This window comes from Vulpes vulpes, chromosome 7 (assembly GCF_048418805.1).
Source record: "Vulpes vulpes isolate BD-2025 chromosome 7, VulVul3, whole genome shotgun sequence".
Classification (NCBI taxonomy): domain Eukaryota; kingdom Metazoa; phylum Chordata; class Mammalia; order Carnivora; family Canidae; genus Vulpes; species Vulpes vulpes.
The window spans coordinates 62,578,590-62,600,662 of NC_132786.1; the positions used below are offsets into that span (position 1 = coordinate 62,578,590).

The 22,073-nt window shown below is 39.5% G+C and overlaps 1 protein-coding gene and 1 pseudogene across 2 annotated transcripts in view; one reads left to right on the forward strand and one right to left on the reverse strand.

Moving 5' to 3' along the window:
• The window catches only part of CSMD1 (CUB and Sushi multiple domains 1), a 1,871,666-nt gene that overhangs the window by 315,594 nt on the left and 1,533,999 nt on the right, over positions 1-22,073 (forward strand). The gene's annotated exons all lie outside the window — the stretch shown is intronic.
• On the reverse strand, positions 1,314-20,813 carry LOC112934490 (leukocyte receptor cluster member 1 homolog pseudogene; annotated as a pseudogene).

Here is a 22,073-nt window from a genome sequence, read left to right on the forward strand (position 1 = left end):
GGTCCAGGTGGACGTTGCTGGGCACATGAATACCATCCTTCCGTTAGCATTCACTGGGAGACCAGCAAAAGTGCATGAAAAACACAGATGGGCTTTTCACCATGGGAAGGCACCGGGCTACAGAAACCAAGTAGTTCGCCTGAGAAAAATAAAGAATTGGCGTTATGAAGACAATAGTGTGTCAGTGTGGTCTTTTCTGTAAAACCGCATCCTTTTCCTCAGCAATTTCAGGAACAATGCGTGTTCCTAAAGATTGTCCCCTGTGCCTCTTCTCGTTTCCTCTGAGCAATGCAGTGCTCGGTTATTTTTGGAGACCCCCTTATTTGTCTACAAAGGAGAAATGTTTATTAAATTTGTTATTAATCATCAAAACATCATTCCAGTGGAACGTTGAAAGCATGCCAAGTTATTAGAAACCGTTTGTGGATTTGTTTGAGGGATTCTATGTCCTTTGCAATTTGCCCATCGGCGTCACAATACATCCGAAGTCAGGAAGTTTCATTTGTGTGTAGCGTTTCCCCAGCCTCCAGATTTTTCTATTTAACATACAGCGTAAACACATTTATGCACTTGACCCGTGTAGGTGGGTGATGCGTTTGTTCACCCACCGCGAGCTTTCCCGACAGAGCAAAATAATGCCGATTAGATCGTAATATCACTCTGGGTTAGTACAGCCATGTAGAAATTCTGTTGGTTAATGTAATCGTATTAAAGATATCCACTGTGAATGTATCCACAGGTCCCTATCGCCAGGCCGACAGGGGATTTAGACAACTTAGGTTACCCGTTACCAACAATCACGATTTTAACACCTCTTTTGGACCTTGCGTTATCGAGAATTTAATGTTCTTACAAGAATGGAATATGTCTCAGTCTGGATTCTCTTTCCTAATGAAAGGTTTTATTTTCAGATAATTTTAGATTCACACATGATTATAGAAATTCACATAGAACGATGCCCTGTGTCCTTTACTCAGTTTCCCCAGAGGTAACATCTTTGAAAGGCCAGGGTACTGACTTGGGCAAGCTAGAGAGCGTGCCCATCACCAGAGAGATCACGTTCTGGCTCCTCTCATGTTTGTCCTGACCCTACTTCCATGTAAACCCGGGGTTTACAATTGAACAAATACCCATAAAATGAACACCTACAGCAGCTGGCACCAAGATCGAGGAACAGGACATAGAACATATCCAGCTCCCCAGAAGCACCCATCACAATCTCCTCCTCCCTTAGGGTGGCCATGTGTGTGCTTGGGCCCTCATTTCCTTCTTAAGTCACATCAGTCCTGTTTTGTGGCCGCATCCCATTTTTTTTTTCATTTTGGAAAATATTTATGAATAAATAGTTTTATATGACGGCTGGCAGCTGCAGCCTCTCCTCTCCCCCCAGGAGTCAGTGAGCGCTGGGGTCTTGCTGGTGGGGCGCCGGGCCCACTGGGGATTGAACTGGGAGTTGTACCGCCTCCGCCGTTCATCTGTCTCCTCCTCAGGCTGCTCCTCCTGGGGGGTTGTGCTCCGGACTCGTGCCAGCAGGGCCTCTGCCCGAGCCCGTTCTGTTGTTTCCCGCCGAAGACGTTCAGCTCGAAGCTGGTCCAGGGATGGGGGTACTTCAGGCTGCTGCTTCTCAGGCCTCTCCTTCCCCTTCCTGCCATGGCCACCATTGTCCCCACTGTGCCGTCTCTTCCTCCTCAAGTGCTTCTGTATCTCCTGTAGAGGGTCCAGGCGGTTCTTGATCTTTTCATCTGGACCTGGGCCGAGCTGGGGGGCCCCTTGCCGTGGGGGTAGCTGGTACCAAGGCGGCTGAGTCTGGGCTTCTGCTGCGCTCTGGCCCAGGTAGGTCAGGATGCCCAGAGCTTTCTCCTGCCTCTCTTTCTCCTGTCGCTTTTCTTCCTCATACTCTCTTGCCTCTGGTCGCCCCTTTCCCTTCCTCCAGCAGCTCCCGAAATAGGTCCACAGGGCCAGAACTGGGGGCTCCCGCCTCTGCTGCTTGGAGCTCAGGTAGCAAGTGCTGGTGCCTGGCCTTCTTCCGTAGGAATTCTGTGCGGGCCTCCTGCTGAGCGAGCAGCACCCTCCGCTCACGTTCTTTAATCTACCCTGCCTTTGTACAAGTTCATATTTCTGAGATCATGCGCGTCACCACACCTATGAGCCAGTAGGTAGGCTGTTCCTTTCTGTTGCTGAGTAGGGCTCCATGTGATGGACGCCCCGAAATGTATTTAGCCGTTTACTCGTGGAAGAGCCTCTGGGAGGTTTCAGCTTTTGTCTCTTCCCAATGAAGCTGCCAGAAACATTCATGAGCAGTGTTTTGCATGGACATGTTTGTACGCATTTACCTTTTTATTGAAAACTTCTGTTTATGGAGCCATTGACTACATTCCCCATGCTATATCTTTTATTTCTAGGTCTTAGTCCTTCCATAACTGGAGGCCTTTTTCTCCCACTCCCCTTCGCCCATCTTGCCGACACCCCCCACCCCCTCCCCTCTGTCAACCATCCATTTGTTCTATGTATTTATAGGTCTGATTCAGCTATTTTTGGAGTCCTCATATAAGTGAAATCATATGTTATTTGTCTTTCTCTGACTTATTTCACTTGGCTAATATCCTGTAGGTCCATCCAAGTTGTTGACAATGGCGAGATCTTATCTGCCTTCTGGCTGTGTAATCCTGGGATGTGTATGTCTGCACACGTGTGTACACATGTATATACATACAACCCCAGCCCACATATTTATCCATCCATCCACCCATGGGCAGTTGGGTTGCTTCACATACCCCTATGTTTACTGCAACGTTATTTACAATGAACCTGTCTTTCTATCTCTAGGACTAATGCCAGTACAGCAAGTCCTAGGTTGTACAGCAGCTGCAGGTACAAAAGCTGTGAACTATTTTCTTTCTTTCTTTCTTTTTTTTAATATTTTATTTATTTATTAGAGAGAGACAGCAGAGTAATAGAGAGACCTTGAGCAAGGGGGAAGATCAGAGGGAGAAGCAGACTCCTCGATGAGCAGGGAGCCTGATGTGGGGTTCCATCCCAGGACCCTGAGGTTGTGACTTGATGGTTCATTGACCGAGCCTCCCAGGTGCCCTAATTGTTTTCCAGAGTGGCTGTACCATTTTATATTCTGCTAGCAACATTTTTTTAAAATATTTTATTTATTGATTAACGTATTTGAGAGAGAGAGAGAGAGAGAGAATGCAAGTATGGGGGAAAGGGAAAGGGAATCCGAAGCAGACTCCTTGCTGAACACAGAGCCAACACAAGGCTCCGTCTCAGGCTGTGAGATCAGAACCTAAGCCAAAACCAAGGGTTGGGTACTCGACCAACTGAGCCACCCAACGTCCCTCCGGCCGGCAACATTTGAGTGATCCATTTCCCCACAAAGCTAACCAGCAGTGGATATTATCATCAGTTTGGTTTTTGTTTTTTGTTTTGTTTTGTTTTCAATCTGCTAAGGGTGCAGTGACTTCACATTTCTCTGATGGCTAATGAGGTTGAACTTCTTTCCTTACACTTCTTTGCCACCTGTACATCTTCTTCAGTGAAATGTCTGTCTCTTCCTTTTGCCTTTTGCCACTTGGATTGTTCTTCCTACATGAGCTTTAAGAGCTCCTTATACATTCTAGATACGACCCTTTGGTCAGATGTGTATTTTGAAAACACTTTCTGCCAGCTTGCGGTTTGTCTTTTTATCCTGTCAGCAGGATCACTCAGAGAGCAGACATTTTTAATTTGATGAAGTACAATTTGCCATTTCTTCTTTTCATGGAGTGTGACTTTCTTGTCAAGTCTCAGAACTCTTTGCCTCACTGTAGATTCTGAAGATTTCTTCCCATTTTTTTTTTCCCCACAAAAGTTGCAATAATGATCTCTGGTTTTCTCTTTTTTGTTGTTGGTGCTAGCATAATGCTGACCTTATAGAAAGAATCAAATGCTCCTTCCTTTTTCTATTTTTGAAAGAATATGAGAAGAATTTAAAGTTAACTTGCAGTTAACTCTAAATGTTTGGGAAAATTAATCAGTGAAGGCATCTGGTACCAGAGTTTTCTTTAGGGGGAGGCGTTTTTTTTGGGAGGGGGAGGTTTTTGAATACTCTTTGAATCACTTATTACAGATCTGTTGAGATTTTCATGTATCTTCTTTATTCAATTTTGCTGAATGTATGTTTCTAGGAATTTGTTCATTTCTTCCAGGGTATATAATTTGGTGAGATAAAAGTATTTGTAGAAGTAATCTTTTTATTTCTATGATTTTAGTTATGTGTGACTTTAGTTATATGTGTTTTGTCCATTTTTTTCTTAATCTCCCTAAAAATTGTCAGTTCTTCTTATCTTTTCAAGGAACCAACTCTTGGTTTTATTGATTCTCTTATTTTTCTGTTATTTTTTGTTTATCTAATCTGTGTATTATTTCATTTTACTTGCTATTTTTGAGTTGATTTTCCTTTTGTTCTTTTTCAACTTCCTTAATGTGTAGGTAGGTTATTGGTTTGAAGCCTTTCTTCTTTTTTTAAGCTATGTGTTTATAGTTATACATTTCCTAATGAGCACTGCTGTCAATACCTGATATATTTTGATGTGTTGTGGAGTTGTTTTTATTCATACCTATGTATTTAAAAATTTCCCTTTATATGTGATCCATTGCTTGTAAATAAGTTTTTAAATTGGTGATTTTATTTGCACATATTTGTGAATTTTCCTGCTCTCATTAATTTCCAGCTTATTTTCATGATGATGGCAAAATATATCTTGTATTATTTAAATCTTTTAAATTTATATAGATTTGTTTGTCGTCAAATATATGGCTTATCCTGGATGAAGTTCCTTTTGCACTTGACAAGAAGTGTTTTCTGCTGTTAGCGAATGGCATGATCTATGTATGTCAATTATGCCTGTTGATTTATAGTTTTGTTCAAGTCCTCAATTTCCTTACTGATCTTCCTTCTAGATAGTCTATCCATTATTGAAAGGGAGTATTGTAGTCTACTAATATTATTGTATAACTGGCCTTTTGTCTTTAATATTGGTATTTGCTTCATAAATATTATGGCTCTGTAGTTTGGTGCACATATGCTTACACTTACTATACTGTCTTGATGGAATTAATACTTTATCATTATAAAGGTCATTTTTCCTTTACTAATGTTTTTTGGCTTAAAGGCTATTTATTTCTGACACTAATATAGCCAGCAAAGTTCTCTGGCTACTATTTGCATGGCGTTTCTTTTTTCTTTTTCTTTTTCTTTTTCTTTTTCTTTTTCTTTTTCTTTTTCTTTTTCTTTTTCTTTTCTTTCTTTTTTTTTTTTAGTATGAACTTAGTTGTGTTTTTGGATATAAAGTGAGTATCATATAGACAGCATATAAGTGACTCATATATTTTTTAATCTATTTTTCAATCTCTGCATTTTTGAGTGCAAACTTTAATCCATTTACAAATACAATGATCACTAATAAGGGCAGAATCCCTTTCAACACTTGCTATTTGTTTTCTAAATGTCTTAAACTCTTTTGTTCCTTATTTCTTCTACCTCTGCTCTTTCTTTGTAGAGTTCCGTTTTATTTATTCTCTCTCATTTTCTTCTGTGTATATTTTTCAGTAATTCCCTTGGGGATAACTACAGAGGTTACAAACACTAAAATTATCCAGTTTGAATTCATACTAACTTAGCTTCAATAGTGTAAAATATTCTGCTTTTATACATCTTGGAATTCTCACTTGATGTTAATATTGTTACAAATTATATCTTTACACATTGTGTGACTGTTGACATAGATTTATAGTTATTATTTATGAATTTGTCTTTTAAATTATGTAGAAAAAGAAAGAAGTTAGACAAAAATAGAATGTTGGTGACTGTAATATTTACTATTTGCCTTTGCTGGAATTATTTATTACATTGTACAACTTTGAGTTACTGTCTCCTTTTTTATCCAGCCTGAAGGCCCCCCATTGTCATTTCTTGTAAGGCAGGTGTGCTAACAACTCTCTCAGATTCTGTTTATTCATGAGTGTCTACATTTTTACATTTCCCAAAGAAAGTTTTGCTGGAAAGAGATAATTTGTGTCAAGTTTGTTTGTTTTTCCCTAACATTTTACAGATAGTACTTATGCCCTTTTGCTCTTAGCTTTTTATTTTTGCTTGCACTGAATCCAGCAATCAAGGAGATGTGAAAGATTAGGAATTCTCTGGTCTTTTCTGAGAATTGAGCCCACCTTAAGCATGTATGTGATTCTCTCAATTTCCTACTACACATGGTGCTTTGGAATGTTCTAATTTCCCACAGAAATTCACTCCAGATTTTCTTTCCAGATTTTTGGTGCTTCACTGTTTATGTCAATTGTAATATTTTGCCCTAGGTGGCTTTGGTTGTTCACTTGCCTTAAAATGTTCTTGAGGAATGCTCACTATTTTCTGGCTTGATTTAGATGTTAGGCAAAATAATGACAAAGCCCTTTATGTCAGTCCTTCAAGTAAATACCCCCACAGAGTAAGATAAACAAAATAATAATATTATTATTATTATTATTATTTACTTAATGTATTCAGTGATTATGGACTATCTCAGTATACTTTAAAACTGAAGTTATTAAATACCATTGTTGATCTGTTCTATAATAAATTTAATTAATTCTCTATTTACAATAACTATATTTGCAAGTTGAATGTGGCACTGAAAATCAAACAAACTCAAAGTTATCAGAATACTAGGGAAATGGTGAGCCACCCTAGTGGCTCAGCGGTTTAGCGCCACCTTCAGCCCAGGGTGTGTCCTGGAGACCTGGGATCAAGTCTCATGTCAGGCTTCCCTCATGGAGCCTGCTTCTCCCTCTGCCTCTGTCTCTGCCTCTCTTTCTTTCTGTGTCTCTCATGAATAAAAAAAATAAAAATCTTAAAAAGAAAAAAAAAATACTAGGGAAATGGATTTTTAATTAGATAGTCAGTAAATATACTCATCAGTTAAGGTCAAGTCCTTTAAAATTTACATCCAATCTTGGATGTAGATTGGATACATACAATATTGCATGTATCTTGTATGTATATTGAATGTATCTTACTTGAAGAGTCTGTTCAAAGTCTCCCTGTGTCATTCAAATTAGAATCCAAAATAATGATAGTTTTATACAATCATGCCTGATCTTACCTTTTCCACCCCCAAGGTTACTTCTTAGACTTTACTTCCTCCTACACTTTCATTCGCTCAGCTCCCTGACCACTGTTGAGAAGGAGGAAATTTTTTCTGTTTTTTCTGTTCAATTCTGGACTAAGAATTAAATTTTCGTGAGACAGATTCATAGGAAAAAAATCAAAATTCAATTCATACATCTGGGGAATCCACACAGACATGAGATTCCAAAGACAATCAGGCAAAACTAGGTATATATGCCATCTTGAATTAAAGAGAAGGGTAGGGATATGGAGATAGAAAGTAGAGGAAGGACATTAGTGGGAGAGTGAGAGGAGTTGTTTGAAAACAGATGTTGCTCTGTTATGCAGATAAGTTTCTTAGGTAAAAAGGAATCTATGTGAATAGCTCTCTTCCAGTTACAGGTCTTCTTCTAAATTCTTTTTAGGCAGTTGTGGGGAAAGTTCAGAATTTTTTCCTGAGTCTTTGTCTTGATTATTTTCAGTTCAGAATAATCTGCATGCCATTGTGTCCCATCTTGGGGTAGCCTGACTTTGGCCCTTATGCCTCCCTCTGTTTCCTGAACTTCTCCTTCACTTTCTTCTTTGCTCAAGGTCATCCCTTTGGAACCTAATTTAAATCTCACCCCCACTGGCAACCCCCTTTCCTTCTTACTCCATCGTATATTTTTCTTCCATAATACTTCTCATCTCCTAACACAGCATGTAATTTATGAACTTACCATAATCATTGTTTATTGTCTAACTTTTCACTGAAATGCAGAGTGCCAGAGGGCATGGATCTTTGTCTTTCCTCTTAGAATCCAAGGGACCAGAGTTGTGTGGGTGGCTCAGCAGTTGAGCCTTTGGCTCAGGGCATGATCCCGAGTCTGGGGATCAAGTCTCACATTGAGCTCCCCACAGGGAGCCTGCTTCTCCCTCTGCCTATGTCTGCCTCTCTCTCTGTGTCTCTCATGAATAAATACAATTTAAAAAGAGAGAAAGAAAAGGGACTAGAACATGGGAGCAGCTTATGGAGCATGTATATTTGATGAATGATGGAAAGCACTTTTTTCCACACTCCTGTTAGATGAATTAGCTAAACTCTACTTCATATTTTATTATTGATGGTCTTTCAATAATTTATTTTTATACATCACTTTTAATTTTACTATAAGCAGCAGCAGCCATTGTGCTTTTCGTATTAAAATGATATTCCCATTTAATATCTCTTTGTGCCCCACTTAGATTTCATGTTACTTTGACATTTCAACTAAATTGTTAAGGTGATTACATATCATATTTTCTACAGCAAATACAACAGATTTATGTACCTAGAAGCTGCTTAGCAAACAATTTGATTAATTCAACTTTTTATTTCTTTGTAAAATATTAGTTGATAAATATTTTAATTTGTATTTCTTTTTAAAATTCTGATGACCAAAGATTTTACTTCAGTTAAATATAAAAATAAGCTAAGATTCATGTCTATAGTCACATTTCCATTCTATATAGAATCTAGATAGATAATTATTTTTGTTAACATTCGCTTTCCATCATTTTGCATTACCCTCTTTCCTGGAGGCCACTTTCAAAACCTCAGAGGATGGATTGGAGACAGGAGGTGGAATGGAAACTGAAATAAACCAGAAAATTAAGAATTCCATTGTAATTACAAAGAAGGAAATTTCAAGAGAAAGCAAAACAAGGTTATGGAAAAGGTAGTTGTTGTTATTTAATAATAGACATTTTGATAAAATCAAAAGAATCAAAACTGAGTCTTGGTTAGACAAAGTCCTTAGGATTATTAATAGAAAAGAAGCTATTTGTCTCCTCTGATGTACAAACTGCATGAAGGTTTAGACAAAATTACAGGAGATGGAAGGTATGTCTCTGCGTCAAGTGTTTGATTATCCTCGATTTTAAGTGATTGTTAGTTATGTGTTGTTCTAGAGAGGCAGTTCCAGTTTGGCCAATCAAAGTCTACTTTCCAAAGTTGTCTGTCTCGATATGCAGAAGGGGCCCAATAAATAGCTTTCTTCGCTACCTAAGTTATGAATAAATTGAGAAATAAGGCAAAAATGAGAGGCTGAGGGGAACCAGCAAACATCAGGAAGACTTATTACAAATTAAACTAATGTTAGACTCTTTACTTGATATTTACAGGCATTTGGTGTTCCCAATATGAATCTTTTGCATTAAATCATCATCCTTTCTCTCTTTCCCCCATTGAATTCCACCCATTAAACCCCGTCCACATATTTGTGAGTACAAACCCTGTCTCTAGAAAGACACATAAGACTGCACGCTGCCTAACAGTGGGAGAGAGGAAGGAATCCTGTTCCAAATTTCAACATTTCCTTTTCAGACTCAGAAAGCAAATCATTTACTCTACCTCTCCTGAATTAGTGTGAAAGGGATGGGCAGAGGGAGACCAGATATGTTATCCTCATGAGGTTACCTCCACATGGAAGGAAAGCGTATTTTACAACCACTTGCATCCTTCCTATTGACATCTCTATTTACTTGCGATCTGCCTGAGTTACTGTCTGAACTGCATTCTGGAGAAAGATTTTACATACATTGCGAGTGCTACATCCAGGCCATCCCAGAATAATAGTTTAAAAATGGAACAACAGACAGACAATGCAATAGACAAAGAGAAAATACACCAAACAAATGTAGTGTTAAATTGGCTCCAGATTGCAAAGGAAGACAAAAGTGATTCTGAGGCTTGTTATGGGACTTAAAAGAGGCTATTTTCAAACTAAGAGGACTGTAGTCAATTCATGTACAAAGCAGACCTTAATACTTGGGTATCAAAACCCTGATCATGAGTAAATGAACCCAACTCAATCCTAAAATGTCCTTAATGACATATTTTGGAGAAAAGTGGCTATTGAGATATTTTTTTCATGAATAACAACATGACAAATGTAAGTCTTCTTCAGCATCCTAAAAGCATGACACTCGATAAAGACCAGTTGTTTGCAAATGCCTCAATTCAAATTCAAAATGATACTTAGCATGAGTTGGAGTTCCAGAAAAATGTGTTTGAAAATAGATTTCCCCTCTGATGTTTCCTTCTTGCCATTTGTGTCATGATTATTTTCAGCCTGGGGCAACTGAGCTACCCAAGAATCTTATTGAGATCAGGAACCCCTGCAGTTGACTTGACAGCACTGAGCTGTTATCTAGGACTATTTTAATGCATGTCATAAATCACAAAGAAAAGTTTCTATTTTGAAACAAATAGAAACAATCATGATCAGGGGTTTCTAAAATCTATTTTAGAATATCTGTTGCCTGTAAGTCCTTGCTTCATTTCAGATTTCCAAACCTGCCTAAGAGAGGGAAATAACATTATCTGCAACCGTACAGAAGCAGACAAGTTGCTATTGTGAATTAAATCACAATAATGAAATTTTCAAGTGATAGGAAAAGGATGGTGCATTCTATGTGTTTTTGCTGCTGCATGAAAAATAACCGTCAATCTACTTAATAGCCTGTTTAAAATGGAACTTTTAATTTAGTTGTGCATTAGTGATGGTCACCTTTCATCAGGTGCTTGGTGGTCCGTGGATCAAATTATCCTTTACCCTTGTCAGATTTTCGTAGATAAGAGAAGCCATTTACTTATTAACCTCTTAAACCAGCGCCTGGTGTTATCATGACATAGTCGACCTAGGAAAGTTTTACTAAATGGCCTGAACCGGTGGCGAGGGAAGAGACAAGGAGCTCAGAGTCTCATGAGCCAGTCGCTGACGCAGGAGCTGCCCTGTGGCTCCGTCTGGGGAGGCTCTGGTCCTGGCCGGGTGGGCACGCTCATTCTGTCCCATGAGCTGCGGAGAATGGCCCTGCTGGTCCCACTTCAGCGACAACACCCATTTCCCCCCAAAGCAGAACCGATGAAAAGTCAGAAAGGAAGTCTCCTATGTTTGTGTTCAAAGGGCTTTCCTGATGTTAACAAGCTGGACTTACAAGAAACCCCCGACTGCCTTTTACAGTTGATCCTGCTCTCCGGATAAAGGAGACTGAGTTCACCTTCCTAGATCATTTCCCCTGTAGCCTCCTTAAGGATTTTATGGTTCTTTTGAAGACTCCAATTAATGGAATCTCTGGATTCTTTAGGAATGGGAGTAGAATTTATCACACCTCTTCCCCTACCTCTCCTCATCTCCTGTCTTATTTGTTAAGTTAGATTGGGAGATGGTGTTTAACCCCTTTAGGGTTGACGGTTCAGGCTCCTCCTGATTCTGGGCAGCTCTTGTATATCTTGGAGGGAACTCAGGTTTTAGGGATATTTACGGGTCAACCTCTCATCCAGGTCAGCGACCGAACCAGAGAAGGGGATGAGAACCTTCCCTCCGGTCTCACAGTCCTGGGACTTGCAGCAGAGCCTGTGTCCCTGGCTTGCAGCCTTCCTGAGAGAGGAATCTTTCATCTCAAAATCTCTGTTTTGTTCAGTGAATTGAATACCCCGTCGTAACCATGCACCTACCCAGATGGAGGGGAGGTATGTGCATTTGATCCTAAAAGAAGTGGCTGGATTAGAGAGTCTGAGATAATAAGGACCGGATGTCATCATACACCCGGCAGACACGGAGGTGCCAATGTTCCCGGGGGACGAGTAAGGACCCTGTGAGGCTCTTAGTCATGTGAACTCTGCTTTGCAGCTGGGGCCCGAGCTGCTGATGACCAGCAGACGTCAGTCCTTCGGTGCAAATGCAAACTAGGACTCGAGTTGAGAAACCACTACACATCATTCTTTCTTCTCCGATCCACTTCCATTTTCCAGTTTCATTTTCTACCAATGATTATAACCAAGCTACATGGGAAAAAAAAAAAAAAAAAAACCTAGGTTCAGCTGTGGTCACCATGCTGTACCTGACATCCCCAAGACTCATCTACCTCAAAACTAGAGGCACCTTTTGATTCCCTTCACTCGCTTCAACAACTAATTCTTAGCAATTAAACACTTTTTATCACTTACTCATTTTCTCTCTACTCCACGCTAGCTCCATGACATTGCTAAATCTGTACACTTCCAATGCTATGGAGGTTTTTACATCATTAGGATTTTATCATGGTTGAAAGCAACACACACACTTTAGCCTCAGCCATTCACTTAGCATCACAGGCTCGTTCCTTGAGACATCTCCAATAGATCTAAATGTTTTCCTTTACTGTGCTAAGCTCAGAGCAGTTAACACTGCAGAGGGCTCTTATCTCTGTGTCCATATTCCTTCTTGTTACAAATATTGAAGTTATGAGTATAATCTTCTGTCTCATTGAAATAGTTAAAGCAAAGAAAATTAAATTAGTATGTTTCTGCAAAACAGATCCACGCTTGTGTTAATATTCTTTATCTAGGAAAAAAGCTGTTTTTTTTCCCTTAGTCTTATTATTTTTTAATTTAAAACCTTGGAAGAAGGGTGCTTGCATGACTCAGTTAAGTATCTGATTCTTTTTTTTTTTTTTTTTTAATTTAATTTTATTATTATCTTTTTAAGTATCTGATTCTTGATCTCAGCTTGGGTCTCCATCTCAGGGTCGTGAGCTCAATCTCACATTGGGTTCCACACTGAGCATGGAGCCTATTTTAATCGATCAATCAATATCAATCAAACCTTGGAATATTATCTAGGATAAAACAGAAAGGACTAGAATCTAGGTATAACTGAAAAACTGTGTTTACAGGAGTGGGGCGGGGTGACGTTTGTGCCCTCAAACTTCTCATCAGAAATCAGTAAAATTAAAATAAAATAAATAAATAAGTAAATAAAAAGAAATCAGTAAAATAAAAACACACATAGTCAACTCTAGACCTTATTCTTCCAAATCAAGATCCCAGATTTTGAAAGGACGGTAGTTCTTTTTTGGCCAAAGTAGCTTGTACTGGGAATCCTAATCCTCCATGGAATTTTAATATCATGCATGATTTGTTCATAAACATCACCAAACCAAGATAAAATAAGGGGCAGATGCCAGGACTGTGTGCTCTCTTGCGCACAGCATAGGAGCAAGTTGAAAGTCCATAAAAACAGACGGAGATATGCAGGTAAAGATCAGTTATAGCAGCAAATTCATAAATGGAGCTTTTCTTTCCATTGATAATTTCCACAGCTGTGTAGTCAGTGTCTCTGTCCTGGTACATATTTAGATATAACCTCATTTCATCTAAGACATGAGAAATTCTGATGCCAATCAAGTTCTCAATAAACTTATATCCAATCAGCTAATCAGGTGGGAGGTGTGTGTGAACAGCACCCCCTGGAGCTGTGCAATATATATCTTATGTGTCGACACATAGTGTCCCAAATCCACACCTAAAAATATACCTGAACCCTAAACCTTCTTTTATGCAGTAATTCATATAATGGCTTTGGGTCAGAGGACTTATTTAAGGAATACAACTGTAACTGGAAATAGCTTTTGGCTTTCTCAAATGGCCACCTATAAATAGGGACAAATAAGCAGAATCCAGGCCTCAGCTTGGATACACAAAAACACTTTTTTGTTTCTTTTTCAATTTACATAATTACCTGGCTCTTCACAAAGAACAAGCAGTAAGAGTATTCTGAGGATTTAGAAACTGTCCTTTGCTTCTGTAGTATGGTCTGTAAGAATCATTCTTTTTAGAAAATAGAAGGGAGAAATAGCATAAGGTTTCTAAATTGTGGCATAAGGGAATGAGCACAGGTGTTGAAATAAAATAGCCTGGTTCACTTCCCTCTTCTTCTGCTTGTGTATGTGTGTGGCTTTGGACAAAGCACTTACTTCTTTAGTTTCCTCATCAGTTAAAAAAAAAAAAAAAAAGGAATCACAATGGCTATGTATCAAGATCCCTGAGAGGATGAGACAACTTATGGAAAGTGCTTGCCATGTAGTGAGTATTCAATGCCTCTTGAAGGTAGTAGTAATATCCTTTACCAAATACAACAGGTAACCTGGGTTTTCTGCTCCTGTCTACTAAATATCTGATATGTGCTGGGCATTGTACTTAGCACTTGAGCTGGAGCATCAGTCTAGGATGAAGATACCTGCCCTCATATGGCTTCTAATCTAGCGTACTTACATCTTTATGAAAAGATTACATAAAATGATGACGGGTCATCAATAAGGACTCACTTTTTTCAAATGCATTGCCAGATACAGCACTTGCAGCCCAAAGAGAGGTTTAGGCCAGGGGAAATAGATAGTCACAGTATAGATAATACAGTAATGGGATTGATAATTCCCGGTTCTGGTGGACTAAGCATGAGTACTAAGAGACTGCTAGATTCACTTCTGACTAAAATCAATCTAAGGTATACAAGGAAACAAATTCTTCATACTTTGATGTTGTTACCACAGTAGACATGCATCCTTCCCAACCATCCATAAAATACACATTTAGCAGATGAGAAGTGCTTAACAGGTAACTCGCCCCAGTCCTAGCTGAGCACTGAATCTGGGACAGTGGGCATCATGATGTTTCCCTGCCATTGCAACAGTAGTTTATAGTAGAATCCTTATCCCCACAAATTCACTAACTAAAAATCACGACTCTGAGTAAAAACACAATTGTAAATGTCAAAAATCTGCTAAAAGATGAAACATGATTGTATGTGAAATCAGCCCTGTAAACGATGACATAGATCATAGTTTCATGTGTGCAGCCACTGTGCAAAAATTTCATTTTTCATCTAGGTAGGCATTAAATCCATATATAAATCTCAACATCATTTTATCGAGAGGCAGAAGAAGAAGGCTCATAGCATGCGTGTGTATGAGAGAGGAGAGACCGAGGAGAGACCAAGAGACAGAGAGAGAGAATCTTGCTGTTTCATGCTCCTTGGCTGTAGGTTGTCACAGGACTAATGACTGAGGTGACCACTGAGGGCCAGTGGGTGATCAGGATCCTCCCAGAGGGCACTAAGACTCTGGGCAGCAGAGCCTTCTCCACATTTGAGAAACTGGAACAAGAGAGACATTAAATTGAGACCCCTAACATTTCAGGAGTCTTAGAGGGCTCCATGGTCTATTTACCCAAAGGGACAAATAGATGCAAATCATTTTTTCAAGAAAAAATAATAATAATAAATTTAAGTGCAACTTTTGGAGACTATTATTTTATATTAAATCTATAAGATAACCCTTAAGAGGCTGACTTATCTGTCATCTCAGCCACTTATTCTATGTTGTATTAAAAGAGCAGAGAAAATCATTACATATTTATTTTTCATTTTTAAAATTTATTTGCTAATTTGGGTACAGATAATAAATAACTGTTCATGATTTGTCATGCTTTCAGACTCTGAATCTGAAAAGCTTCTCCAGCTACTGAAGACCTCATCAGTTAATGTTGTCTTTTACTTTCCTCCCACCCAGAGACTTTTCATTGGCTCCATTTTTCATATAGTAGGTTGGGTGTTTAGCATGACTTTTGAAGATTTTGGTTTCTCTTTGGAGAAAACTCACTCAACATTAAGAGAGACTATACTATTAGAACTTTAAAATATCTCTTGATGATCTAGAAATCATTCTCTGCTGTTCAGAAATGAAAGAAATTGGGAATGGAAGGGTAGTGATCACCCAGCTGCACAGGAAGAATTCATGTAGGGGTTGGGAGGCCCATAGATACTGGTAGAAACTCTGAGAATCCAGTGAAGGAGTCAGCTGGTGGTTTTATTTCACCTTTCTTAACAAGGAACATTGAATTGATTATACAGCATCGTGATTAAACTATATCAATTAGCATCTGAGATTTTTAATGCTCTATTTAAGGGAAACTTATTTCCTTACATTGATCCACCACCATTACCTTGGGAGCCTGATTTATGCTTCTTTTGACTTCTCCTGTATTAAAGCAGGAGTATGAAATAACATTATTTCAAATTTGGGGAACAGTTCAATCCTAGTTATCCATAATGATGTGTTTCATTACTGGGAATTCCATTAAAAGATAAAGAAATATCTGACATCCAATTAAGAATGTTAATTGTACAGGCTATGGAGAGGAAGAATTATCTTAATTGATGAGCATGGTTTGTTTCTGTGAGAAAAGTAGAATTGGCTTCAGAATAACTTGCAGTATAGAAAGATAGATTTGAAGTTTCTGAAAGAAAAGACTCAAATTTAGGCAGGAACCTGTTTTAAGCAGAAGGCCATCTATTTAAAGAGCACCAGTGTGGGATTTGGGAACCACAATAGAGCCAATAGAGTGGGGCTTCGTTTGCTTTTTTGTTTTGCCTTTATTGGGTTTGTTTAGTGATATAATCAGCTTCATCACTCAAAATCTCTAAAGTCAAATGATTTGGCACTTGTGATCTTGGTATGTCAAGTACCGTAGTGGGCCCTGAGGGCCCATCTGGGCAAGGCACCAAGCAGGCATGAGTGGGTCCAAAGGCACCTTCTGGAAATCACTACAAGAACCTTGCAAAGTCACCCTCACTTCCCTTCTGGAAATGGAGGCTAACATTGACCTGGTGACTTGCTCCAATCCCCAATGGTCCAAGCTGGAAATCTGTCACACTTCTGTTTGTTTGGCCCAGAGACCAATGCTCTTTTGCCCCCACACTGTGCATGCAGTTCTTCCAATTCATCTCTTCAGAGTGCATAGACACTGGCCACCTTGATTACCACTAATGTAATCAACCATGTCTCAGTTGGCGAAATCATGGCAGTCCTAGAATTAAGCAAAGTTTCCTTCCCCCGGTGTCGCAGCTAAGGAAACATCGACATCATAACCCTGCAGTTCCAGGTCTGAGTCACTTCAGCGTTGCCTTGCCCTGAATTATGACCCCGTTCAGAACAAAAAAGGCAGAGCTACCAACGTGCAAGGAGGGTTGCAGAGGAGGAATTCAGCTTCAAATGAAGCAGGGGACATTTGAGTTAGTCTAAGGCACTCTTGAAAACCAAGCTGCTAGACAGGATTGAGGTCACAGGACCCCACTTCAGGATACGAATGACAGCCCTGAATGCCCTGGGCAACCCAACACCTGGGTGGAGTTGACTGGTGAAGTTGCTTCTAGTACCGTGACTTTGTATTTTCACAGACTCTTTCTAGCTGAATGTGTATATAGATTAAACCTGTGCCGCCATTATCACTGCTGCCCCCTCACACCCAACTTGCCCACATACTTCAACTATTGCATATCAAGTGCCAAACACTATTCTGGAATGGGGATATCAGCCAAGCAGGCAGCGTCCTCACTCTGGAAAGGGTCACATATTAGTTACAGAGACAGGTAGTCGGTGAGTAAACAGGTAAACAGGATACATTCACGAAACCATAGGTACAACAACAAGGACCCTCAGGGTGAAGGACAGTTAGCAATGATGCAGCAGGTCATTGACCAAGATGAGTGCCTGCACTCAACCTGCATGAAGCGATGTCAGATATGGGAAGATCTAGGAGAAGGGCATTCAGGGCAGACGGATAGGCTTGTGCAAAGGCCCCGAGGTGTGGATAAGCTTGGCATGTTCTAGAAAGGGAAATAGATTAAGCAGACTTAAACTGCATTGGCTTATGATAAGAAACTTTACTAAAATGAAGAAAGATCATACTCTTTATATTTACACAGCCTGGAGAAAATCTCATCTTCTGTTACAAACAATAGAAATTGGACATCCATGGTTCATTTGTACTCAAAGGGCTACCTGTGTGGCCTTGTTCATGGGCTGGGGAATCATTAGGGATAAACTGATTCCTTGGCCCCATCTCAGGTTCATGAGCCTCTGGCTTTTCTACTTTTTTTTTTTTTTTCTTTGCTCATGTTGTGAGTAATCTCCCATAAGTGTTTGGGATTAAAACTAAACCAAGCACCCCAAGGCTCTCAACTACAGGAGCCAATATTCAGCTGCTCCCAGTGCACCGAGAAATATAATGCTTTTAAAACTTCCTTCAGGACATGCTGTTTCTAGAACATGCCTGAAGACCTCAATTTCAAAACACCTTAATCAAAGTCCTAGGAAGGGCATTTTAAGTCATGATCCTTGCGCAATTAATCATTTTCCAAAGAATACAGGCCCTGAAGTAATCGATGAAACTGTAGGAGATAATGCAGAGTTTACTGCATATTTGGTTTGTTTACTGCTTCAAAAAGTCTTTATCTGATCAGGGGAACTTCCTCTTCCATCATTGAAATTTGAGGGCTCCTGATATTTGAAATGCTGGATCCACTTCAAAGTATGTCATAATCCTTAGTCATTAGGGACAATGAGAACTCAAGTGAAGGCCTTTTTTTTTTTTTTTTTTTTTTTTAACTTCAGAGTTACTACTTTGTTACATCAAGAGGAAGAGGCGATTTTTAATCTTGTAGCAAACCTGCAGGTGTGCAGTATTATCTTTCCAAAAAATGTCAAAATCAGAGAAGCTTCAGAGAGATCAAGAATCTGGTCTCACGGAAGTAAAATTTCCCTTGCGTAGAAATGTACGTAAAGCGGGACAAATGTAAATTGTTGTTTTCACAGAAAGGATAGAGGGAGTGAACGGAGGTGTAATAAATATGTTTAGTTTTCCCAAAATTGCACCATTTTCAAAATAAATCAGTGTGGTAATCTGCGCTTATTGCAACAGGATATGAACTTGTTTATTTTTTATGTCTGTCTTTACTGAGACTTCGCTGTGATGTTCATATAGCTTCTGCTCATTTTCTGTGTTTACATAGAAATTTATTCGCTCTTATAAATGATACCAGGCCAGGTAGTTGGAATATGATTATAGATTTCCCAAATCTTCTCATCTCTGGATTATGTCTCCGTGGTCTCGGTGATCATTTATCATGTGACTGGTTTCCGTCTTGGTAGATTTCAGTGTGGAGTACCCTCTCCTTGCGTGGCTTCCTTCACATGCTGAACAACACAGACCGTATCTCCCTGGAGTCAACGAACTGAAATCGCTGAATGTCAAAATGCCCCGGATAGGAAAAATGGGGTTTCGCGTAGCAGAGGCATTCCCTTATCATAAATCTTTGTCTAAATAAATCTAAGAGCAAGCAAAATGGAAGCTAAGCTAGCTCCCACCCAGAAGGTGGTGCAACAATTAAATGAGATAGTACACGCCAAGTGCTTGGCACAGGAGTTTTGCAAAAACTACTCCTATCGCTTTCTAAGAATGGGTCATGAGGTCCAGAATGGAGGAAAACAGCAATGAACGACTGTGGAATCGAGGAAGGCATTTGCTTCTAGACACACTCATTCATCAGATGCATACAGCAAACCGGGATGAATCACAGATGAATCATCTCATAAAATACTTTCTTTTAGGAAATCAAAGGTGTATGCTCACTAGGAGCACAAGTTAGACAGTAAGAGATTAGGGGGGCTCCAGACCCCGAGGTGGGCAGTGGGGGCGGGGGATGCACCTTCAGAGCACAGAGATTATTTCATCTCAGAAATGACCAGGGCAGAGCGCCATGCTCTCGGTTGAGTATTTCCAAAGCAGGGAACTGTCCCCGAGCACAAGAAATTCAACCTCTCCCAGGATGTGTGTCCCACTCAGGGGCACATCCGCGTGCAACACGCAGCAGCTATACTCTCCACGGGGCATGGGTTTTCCAGTGGTCTCCTTGAGGGGTGGGGGGTCATCTTACAAAGATCAGCATTCACCAACCCACCCAGACCCATCCTGGATCTGGTTCTCATTGGCTCTTGCTCATCCTGTAGGCCTGGCAAATATGTCATCTCAAACACACACATTAGGTAATACAAGACTGCTTTAAATTGTGTCGAGCTTAGAAAGGTGTCCAGTAATGATAGTAACAATCATCTTTAGTCATGGGGCTCTCAATGATTAGTATAGTTTTTTTTTTTTTTTTTTTTTTTTTAAGGATATTAGAGGTTTAAATAGATCATCCAACACCGACACACATCGGCAAGGGCTCAGGGCCATTCACCTTCTGACCTGTCGTGCTGGGCCAGGCCCATGATTTATATAGTTTTAAATGCTACTTTATCCTTTTTTTTCCCCCACTGCAATGGGCATAGACCTGTTTTAAATAAAAACTGAAGTGAGAGTTTCTAAATATCTGTGTTTCATCACTGTTTTATTGTGTGATCCGAGCCATTCACTGTGGTTCCATCAGTGCTCCGGGATAGATAGGATGGATTGCCTCTCGTATCGTGCTTCTCTCCGGTGAGACAGCTGTGATTTGGTGGGACAAACATGAGTCTCTTAAGTCGGAAAGCCCTACTTCATGTCTGAGAAACTTGGGACGGCTCTCAGCGTCCATCTGCATGTCTACATCTATACCCGTCTCGTCGCAGGACTGCTATCTGGCCAACTGAGATTCTGTGTGAAAATATATTTTGAAAACACTGCCTCACTCCAAAACGTCTGAGAGAGAAGTGAAATGCCTGCTGGTAATCCTCTGTGTTGGACGCCGTGGTATTGAGGATCTCTAAGTTGGGTAGAAATCTATACTAAATTAACTCGGTGTGAGTCCCTGATACCTAATATTACGTTGATTAGTTCAGAATGAACCAAGTATTTCACAAGGTATAATTTAACTGCTAGATGATCTAGATACCAGTTTCTTTTGTTTTCTTGGCTTCGTTGAGATATAACCGATATATCGCATTATTAGACAGATACCAGTCCCTTAAAATTCAGGCATGGGTCGAAATACCCTGATTTGGTCTGTTTCAATTGTAGCACCTAACAACTTACCTGTCGGATCAGTTCTGCGTGTTTCTGTGTCATGTGTATTTAGGGCATGTGTGCCATTCATCTGTGTGTGTACGTACATTCTTTTTCTCGCATCGACATTGACATTTGATTCCAAGGTAACTTTCAGCGTCAGTACTCAAAAAAAGACCATTAGACATTTTCTTCAGTAATAATCAAGTTTTCAATCTTGCAAGAAAAACAACACGATTTCCACTAAAAGACTAAAATTATCTGCAGATTACTTCAGTGCCCTCAGGAAATATAACTGACAAAAGTACTTACAAAAATAAAAAAAAAAATAAAAAAGTACTTACTTACAATGCACGCCTGTTGAGCAGTATGTTAACGTGATTATGTTTACAGTATTTAAAAAATGTGGCCATTGAATTTTTTCCCAGTTAAAGTAATCTGCTTATTTTAAGCTATTTTTAAGACCAGCATTTAAATCGAGAAATAGAGATTTGAGCCATTTAAAAAGAAAATATTTGTGAGACATTTGAGAGTTCCCTGTAGAAGGCAAGTGTCCATGATAGTGTAAGAACCAAGCAGGGAAAATCATATAAGGGAGACAGACAAAGATCTTTGCTGGGGAGGTTTGAGGAAGAAGCTCAACCTTGACCTTTGGTGGTAGCGGGGCTATGGACGAGTCCCATACATGCAAATTCAGAGATACATATGGATGTCACGTGTAATCTACATACATTCTTCTATAGCTTTATTTTTTTCAACTAAAATAACTCTTTGCTGTTAAAGCAATCTTTATTTCAGACATACATACGTTACCAGGATACCTGGATTAACTTCTGGTACCAATGAAGGATATCATCTCTAAATTACTTGCATTCATTAATTATAATCACTTTACCTCCTGGGATTAACCATTTGGAGAATAATTTTAGTTCAGTTACAGATGGTGTTGGCCATTACGTGGGTGAGTGTGTTAGGAAGCATGAGCCCCAGATAGATCATAATGGTGCTGACGTCCACAACTTCAAGATAACTAAGATGGCCTTCAACACAACATTAATATAGAATTTTGAATTACTCTCAGGAGCTCTAGTCAATACCATTGTAGTACTAATGCTTAGACAAATAATTATTTTCATGTACCATGTGTATTGGTGTTTTAAGTAAGAGTCAAGATGATTTGATGGGTCGGGAGACATTGAGTAAATTGCTGGCAAGTTCACAATTTCCTCCTGTGACCAAAAGTTGAATGGTGTACAACAGGATGGGATTGTTGCTCCTGCAAAAAAAAGTCCAACAAAATCAGGATTTTTTTTTTTCCCCTGT